Source organism: Oryx dammah, unplaced genomic scaffold, assembly GCF_014754425.2.
Source record: "Oryx dammah isolate SB20612 unplaced genomic scaffold, SCBI_Odam_1.1 HiC_scaffold_3, whole genome shotgun sequence".
In the NCBI taxonomy this organism is placed as follows: Eukaryota; Metazoa; Chordata; class Mammalia; order Artiodactyla; family Bovidae; genus Oryx; species Oryx dammah.
In genome coordinates this window covers 101,006,442-101,014,241 of record NW_024070187.1, presented here as the reverse complement: position 1 = coordinate 101,014,241, position 7,800 = coordinate 101,006,442, and the positions used below count along the sequence as shown (strand labels likewise).

Below are 7,800 nucleotides of genomic sequence, written 5' to 3'. Positions count from 1 at the left end.
GAACAGTATAAGTGCTGAAGGGCATATATTTTTAACTATTTAGCAGTATTTGACTTTTTAATATGTGCTTATATTAACTATTTTTTAACTTTATTTCATATTATAGTTGATTAACAATGCTGTGATAGTTTCAGGTGTATAGCAAAGTGATTCAGTTATGTGTATACATGTATCTATTCTTTTTTCAAATTCTTTTCCCATTTAGGTTTATATTAACTATTTTTGGGCTCCCCTAATGCTCACATGATAAACAATTTATCTGCAATGCAGGAGACCCAGATTCAATCCCTGGGTCAGGAAGATCCCCTGGAGAAGGAAATGGCAACCCACTCCAATATTCTTGCCTGGAGAATTCCATGAACAGAGGGGCCTGGCAGGCTGCAGTCCATAGGCTTGCAAAGCATCGGACACAACTGGGTAACAAAGCACACATAACTATTTTTAAGTAAGCTGTCTAAAAAGGTAAAGGTCACTGCTCTAGATATTGGTTGCTCTTGATTGTTGAGGGGAAACAAAACTTCATCTACACTTTATCATCTGTTTTTCTAGCAATGACTCCTTTCACTTTCTTTTTGAATTCAACAAACTCCTAGCAAACAGCTCCTCCCAGAGGGAGCAAAATGATCTGCCATCTAAGTGCCCACTCTGGGATGAACATGCTAGTGACCATGCCCTTGAGTTATTTTTTCTACATTTAATATATATGAAAGGATAATTTTTAGAGATGTTTTTCTTTTCTTGTCTTCTCCTCACTTCAGGTAGACAAGCCCTCATTATGAGTTTGGCTTGGGGATTTTTGCAAATGCCATCAAATTTCTATAAACCTACTAGAACTAGGACACCTTTTCACATAAAAAGGACAGTTTACTGAAACACTGTATTTTATTATCCCAACAAAACAATAAGACCATTCACCATCTTCATGATTGGTTCAGTTATGTCTGACTCTTTTCGACCCCATGGACTGCAGCACACCAGGCTGTCCCTCACCAATTCCTGGAGTTTGCTCAAACTCATGTCCATTGAGTCGGTGATGCCGTCTAACCATCTCATCCTGTCATCCCCTTCTCCTCCTGCTGTATAGCAAAGTGAATCTGCCACATGTATACATATCTTCATGATCATTAAAGAGGATTTTCCCATGTTGTGCTCATCTTTATGAAAATGTCACCTAATCCTAAATCCTTTTCATTTTTCACTGAAAAATGTAGTGGGAAATTCTAGTTAAACTTATAAATTAAAACATAAATTTACCACCATTCCCTCTCATAACTCCTCTAGAATGGCAATGAAGGAAACTTTAAAAGATGTAAAGTCACAGGGTAAAAACAGATTGCAACAGAGAAGAGAATACACAAAGCAGATGGGTGAGTGATAAGTAACAGCAGAACAGAGAATCCTGAAACCTAACCCTCAGAGGGCTAAACCTGAAAGAAACAAGCTGACATTTGCATCTAACTTTTGAGGAAATTAAAGTAAAACAAGGAAGCACAGGGCTCGCTTCACTAGCACATATACTAAAATTGGAATGATACAGAAAAAAGTTGTATGGCCCCTGCACAAGGACGACACTCAAATTCGTGAAGCATTTCATATTTTTTGGATTGGAAGATTGGGACTGACCTATATACATTCAGTTCAGTTCAATTGCTCAGTGGTGTCCGATTCTTTGTGATCCCATGAACCACAGCTACTATGTAAAAAGCAGACAACCTATAAGAACCAACTGTATAGCACAGGGAACTCTACTCAATGCTCTGGGTGGCCTTCCTTCCTAAATGGGAAGGCAATCAAGGAAGAGGGGATGTATTCATGTGGCTGATTCACTTTGCTATACGCAGAAACTAACACAACATTGTAAGAAAATTTTACTCCAATTTAAATTTTTTTTTAAATAAATCCTCTGTTAAGTGCCTGATTTGCATGTGCCACAAATTCTGTGGAATATTCTGATATGGGTTTGAACTGTCTTCATTAAAGTAATCTTTATGCAATCTGATTAAACCATTTTTAAGATCCCCTGGTGGTTCCAAGGATAAAGTGTCTGACTGCAGTGAGGGAGACCTGGGTTCCATCCCTGGGTTGGGAAGATCCCCTGGAGAAGGAAATGGCAACCCACTCTAGTACTCTTGCCTGGAAAATTCCATGGACTGAGGAGCCTGGTAGACTACAGTCCATGGGGTCACAAAGAGTTGGACATGACTGAGCGACTTCACTTTCACAAGTTCCCCTGGAGAAAGAAATGGCAACCCACTCCAGTAATCTTGCTTAGAAAATCCCATGGACAGAGGAGCCTAGTGGGCTACATACAGTCCATGGGGTCAGAAAGAATCTGACACAACTTAGTGACTAAACCACCGCTCATGAGCACTTTAAAAAAATGCAAATATAATGATATCCTCAAAGATTTAAGACATTGTATAAGATTTAAGATAGCCTTAGAACAAGAAAAATGTGCTAATGAACTTTTAGAAAACAAAAAGAGAAATCTTGGGAGTTAAGTGTAATATTACAGATATTAGAAATGCAATAAAAGGTTTGGAAGATAAAGCCATGGAAATTACACAGAAATTAGAACAAAGAGTGAAAGTGAAGTGGCTCGGTTGTGTCCAACTCTTTGCAACCCCATGGACTGTAGCCTACCAGGCTCCTCCATCGGTCCATGGGGTTTTCCAGGCAAGAGTACTGGAGTGGGTTGCCATTTCCTTCTCCAGGGGGATCTTCCTGACCCAGGGATGGAACTCGGGTCTCCTGAATTGTAGGCAGACACTTTTACCATCTGAGACACCAGGCAAGTCCAGAACAAAGAGACAAAGAGTTAAAATAGAAGGAGAGAAAAATTAGAAAACAGGAGAACCAGAGGAGTTCCAGAAGACAGAGCAGAAACAAAGAAGTATAACTTAAAAATCTCCTATTTATTAGTCATGGGTTCATTTGTTCTCTTTTCAGTGAGTGTCTTCTCTATACCAGACATTGTGACAGGTGTGAGAATTTGGCAGTGAACAAGAAAGCAGTAGAATTCCTTATCTCATGGAGCTTACTCATAAATGAACGTTGTGACTTCTTAGCTAGAAAGAGCCCAGTGAATATTGTGAAATAAATGGAAAATGTTGACAGTAAGACACACCATCATGAAATTTTATAACACTAGAGATGATTTAAAGAAAAAAAAAAAAACCTCCTAAAATCTCCCAGAAAGAGGAAATCTTTTATATACAAAAGATTATGAATGAAAAAAAATAGGCTTCTCAACATTCACACTAGAAGCTAGAAGACAATAAAACAATGTCTTTAGGATCCCAGGGGAAATTTCCTACCTAGAATTAAATTCCCAACCTAACTATTAATCAATGTGAGGGTGGAAATAGTTATTTTCAGATATTCCCAATTTTCAAAGTGGCTCAGTGGTTAACAACAACAAAAAAAGAATCCATCTGCCAAAGCAGGAGACTCAGATGTGGGTTCAATTTCTAGGTCAGAAACATCCCCTGGGGTAGGAAACGGCAACCCCCTCCAATATTCTTAACTGGAAAATTCCATAGACAGAAGAGCCAGGCTACAGTCCATGGGGCTGCAAAGAGTTGGACACAACTGAGCACACACAGGCAAACTTTCAAAACTTTTACCAATCACTTAGAAAGCATCACTACGAACAAAGCTAGTGGAGGTGATGGAATTCCAGTTGAGCTGTTTCAAATCCTGAAAGATGATGCTGTGAAAGTGTGCACTCAATATGCCAGCAAGTTTGGAAAACTCAGCAGTGGCCACAGGACTGGAAAAGGTCAGTTTTCATTCCAATTCCAAAGAAAGGCAATGCTAAAGAATGCTCAAAGTACTGCACAATTGCACTCATCTCACATGCTAGTAAAGTAATGCTCAAAATTCTCCAAGACAGGCTGCAGCAATACGTGAACCATGAACTCCCTGATGTTCAAGCTGATTTTAGAAAAGGCAGAGGAACCAGAGATCAAATTGCCAACATCCGCTGGATCATGGAAAAAGCAAGAGAGTTCCAGAAACACATCTATTTCTGCTTTATTGACTATGCCAAAGCCTTTGACTGTGTGGATCACAATAAACTGTGGAAAATTCTGAAAGAGATGGGAATACCAGACCACCTAACCTGCCTCTTGAGAAATCTGTATGCAGGTCAGGAAGCAACAGTTAGAACTGGACATGGAACACACTGGTTCCAAATAGGAAAAGAAGTGTTTCAAGGCTGTATATTGTCACCCTGCTTATTTAACTTCTATGCAGAGTACATCACGAGAAATGCTGGACTGGAAGAAACACAAGCTGGAATCAAGATCGCCGGGAGAAATATCAATAAGCTCAGATATGCAGATGACACCACCCTTATGGCAGAAAGTGAAGAGGAAAGCGAAAAAGTTGGCTTAAAGCTCAACTGTCAGAAAACGAAGATCATGGCATCCGGTCCAATCACTTCATGGGAAATAGATGGGGAAACAGTGGAAACAGTCAGACTTTATTTTTGGGGGCTCCAAAATCACTGCAGATGGTGATTGAAGCCATGAAATTAAAAGACCCTACTCCTTGAAAGAAAAGTGATGACCAACCTAGATAGTATATTCAAGAGCAGAGACATTACTTTGCCGACTAAGGTCTACCTAGTCAAGGCTATGGTTTTTCCTGTGGTCATGTATGGATATGAGAGTTGGACTGTGAAGAAGGCTGAGCTCCGAAGAATTGATGCGTTTGAACTGTGGTGTTGGAGAAGACTCTTGAGGGTCCCTTGGACTGCAAGGAGATCCAACCAGTCCATTCTGAAGGCAATCAACCCTGGGATTTCTTTGGAAGGAATGATGCTAAAGCTGAAGCTCCAGTACTTTGGCCACCTCATGCGAAGGGTTGACTCATTGGAAAAGACTCTGATGCTGGGAGGGTTTGGAGGCAGGAGGAGAAGGGGACGACCCAGGATGAGATGGCTGGATGGCATCACAGACTCGATGGACGTGAGTCTGAATGAACTCCGGGAGATGGTGATGGACAGGGAGGCCTGGCGTGCTGCGATTCATGGGGTCGCAAAGGGTCGGACACGACTGAGCTACTGAACTGAACTGAACTGAACTGAACTGAACTTAACCAATCACATGTCCTTTCTTGGAAAGCTACTAGAAGAGGTTCTTCACACAATGGAAAGTGAACCGAAAGAGAAGTACGATCTAGAAAATAGAAGCTTCAACACAGGAAGGCAAAGAAAATTCCAGGACAAGAGCTGTGTGTTAGACCTGATGATGGTGACGCATGTGTGCGCAGTCATATCCGACTCTGGCGACTGACACCATGGACTCTAGCCCACTATCCTCTCTCCATGGTTTTCCAGGCAAGAACACTAAAGCAGTTTGCCATTTCCTACTCCAAGGGATCTTCCTGGATCAAACCTGCATCTCCTGTGTCTCCTGCGTGGGCAGGCAGATTCTTTACCACTGCGCCACCTGGGAAGTCCCTAGAGGGCAAGCAATCTCCATTAGAACAGAAGGTCAGAAAGCTCCATGAGACAGCTGTTCACAGAAAGAGCAAGGGGTGGGGATGGAGGTGGGGGATGGGTCGGCAGGAAGAAAAGCAAATTACTGAATTGATATATATGTATAACTTAAGAGGAGATTTACCCTGCTTTCAAGAGTTATGAATGAATAAAGGGTGAATGGATAAATAAAAAGTATCAATTTACTTCATTGTGTGTGTGTTTTTTTTTTTTTTTTTAAGAATACGCTTTCTTTAAAAGGCAATTATTAACTCTCGTGGTGGGGTGACTGTACAGAAAAGGAAATGTACCAGAGGCTCATTTGTGAATAATGCTTACACGCTCATAATAATGTAAACTCTGAATATTAATTTGACTAAAAGGATCAAGAAACCAATACAATATTGTAAAGCAATTACCCTCCAATTAAAAATAAATTTAAATTAAAACAAGAATCATATAACTATATTGGAAGGTTAGATGGTAGAAGATTGCTCAAGTTTAGAGAAGCTGTTGGAGGTGTAAGATAGTGACTTTGTAGAAAACAATTGGGAATATGTAAAATGAGAAGAAAAAAACCTCAAGAAATAGTAGTGTGAGCATATTATTTAGAAATGGAAATAAATTCCATGAATAGCTCATCAGAAGAAACACGTGTTTCTTCTGATGAAAAGAATGGTGGTGGGGATGAGTGTGGCTGTGGACACTCAAGCCATGTTAAAACCTGAGTATATGTATTTCTCTGATAAAAAATTTAAATAAAAAAAGGAAATGGTTAAAAATTGATGCTTAGAGCAGTTGTCAAAAAGTATGCAGTGAAATATAAAAATAATTGCTCAATAAAGCTATTTTACTTAATAGTAAAAAAGCAGACTTCTCCAGTTAGTTCTGTCAGGGAGTGTATAATTTCCTCGGTTCTGTCTTGCCGCAGCAAGAATTTGAAGCAGTGGACTGACTAGTGTTATAGCTTGGTTTTATTTAGAAAGTAAAGGAAAATACATCCTCCAGGTGTGAGGGCAAGCTGAACCAAAACGTGCAAAAAGAAGAGAAGCCTCCGGCTCAATTTTGGCTTCTCTTTTTATATGTTTTTTTCTCCTCCCCTTGAGCCTGACCTATGTAAATTGGGCTAAAGAGAAGGGCGGTTTGTTTTACCTGAGGTCCTCATTCCAGTCCTTGGACCTTCCTTTGTTCTATTTTCGAGGGCTTTTCCCTTCTTTGTCTTTTAGCCACTGCCATTTTGGACTCTTTTTTCCTATTCTAACTACCTAACAGTTCAAACACTCATCTTTTGAATCTGAAGGCAGAGCAAAGGAGTAAGTCATCTAAGAAAATAAGTACTGGTTCATGACTGTGGATCAAAAACAAATCAAGAAGGATCCTCGCTTTGGCAGCTCATAAATTAAAATTGGAATGACACGGAGAAGATTAACATGGCTCCTGCACAAGGCTGACACAAAAATTTGTGAAGCATTTCATATTTGGGGGGAGTTTGGGATTAGCAGAGGCAAACTGTTATATATAGGATGGATACACAACAAGGTTCTACAGCAAAGCATGTATATCTGAGTCACTGCTATACAGAAAACGTTAGCACAACATTGTAAATCAATTATGCTTCAGTAAAAAAATTTTTTTAAAGAATGAAATCAGAAAAGGCCTCAAGCAATTTGGGCAGTGGGTCTACAGTATATCATTAAATAGGCATGAGGTTCTGATCTGCCTTCTGTTCACCATTTCTAACTGTCATGGAAGTCTTGTTTACAAGGGAACTCAGAGTTATTTGGCAGAATTTGTACTCATCATCTCTTGCTTCCTAAAAGGAAAGTGGTGTAAACTTGGTGGTGTCCAAAAAAGGGAGCAGAAACATTGTTTAATATCTGTAGAGCATTAAAAACAGAGAAAGATGGGAGTAGAGAAAGAAAGAGATAGAGCGAGAAAGAAAACGTGCTTTAAACAGAATCTTCTGACTTAGCAATTTTTGTTTTATTATTATATAAACCTCGAGCAAAAAAAAAAAACAACTCTTTGACGCTCCATCTGGAATGAATCTACTACTGGGCCAGAAAAATGACTCAGTAAATTCTCAAAGTATTTGAAGTAAAAGAGTACTATCTTTTAAATTCCTTCATCTAAATTTTGACAAAATTAGTAAAACACAAAGATTCTCCAAGAAAGAGAGATAATGGAATAAACAAAAAGGAGGAAACCTCCTTTCCTCCCACCAGGGATTAATGATACAAATGAAGGAAAAAACTGGATTTCCTTACAATCCATTCTTAGCCACATATCTCATTAATAGTTTGTCCTCCCTCTCA

The 7,800-nt window shown here is 39.4% G+C and overlaps 2 non-coding genes across 2 annotated transcripts; both read left to right on the top strand.

Moving 5' to 3' along the window:
- The first annotated feature begins 1,493 nt into the window (after nt 1–1,493).
- LOC120862322 lies at nt 1,494–1,600 on the top strand. Its single transcript, XR_005720749.1, has one exon. It is a non-coding gene; the product is annotated as a U6 spliceosomal RNA (small nuclear RNA).
- A 5,264-nt stretch (nt 1,601–6,864) lies between these two features.
- On the top strand, nt 6,865–6,967 carry LOC120862324. Its single transcript, XR_005720751.1, has one exon. It is a non-coding gene; the product is annotated as a U6 spliceosomal RNA (small nuclear RNA).
- Nucleotides 6,968–7,800: the final 833 nt, after the last annotated feature.